At 40.0% G+C, this 423-nt stretch overlaps 1 protein-coding gene across 1 annotated transcript in view; it reads left to right on the top strand.

Annotated features, from left to right (window-relative positions):
* LOC119586937 (solute carrier family 22 member 5-like) overlaps positions 1-423 on the top strand; it is a gene marked incomplete at its 5' end in the record, with an annotated part of 16,251 nt that overhangs the window by 7,589 nt on the left and 8,239 nt on the right.

The following is a 423-nucleotide window of genomic DNA, read 5'->3' on the forward strand; positions in this document are numbered from 1 at the left end:
AACAGGCACACAAACATATACAGTCAGAGAGAAAGCACAAAATCACAAATAAAAATGTCTGCGTTTTGCCATCACACACATGAGTTACCCCTTTCAACACTAGACAAAGGTAGCCATAACGTTTAATAAACACAACCAAAATCGAGGAGAGGATTATCTGACAGCTCATTAACATCGCTTGTATCAGCCTCTAGCATATCGAATAGCATAGTTAAATCAGTGTTTTAATCCTCAATTAGCGATACAATTTCACGGCAAAACTATCACACTGAATCATAGCTTTGTTTCGAATTTTACGCTAATGCCCCACGCATTTGTGTAGCGGGAGATGGTACATAGTTAGTATCAGGGGCGTCATTTCAGCCTTTTCTTGTGGGAGGCAAGGATGGGAAGGCGTGCGAAGCGAACAAAAAATAATTATCA

This window comes from Penaeus monodon, chromosome 22 (assembly GCF_015228065.2).
Source record: "Penaeus monodon isolate SGIC_2016 chromosome 22, NSTDA_Pmon_1, whole genome shotgun sequence".
NCBI classification, from domain to species: domain Eukaryota; kingdom Metazoa; phylum Arthropoda; class Malacostraca; order Decapoda; family Penaeidae; genus Penaeus; species Penaeus monodon.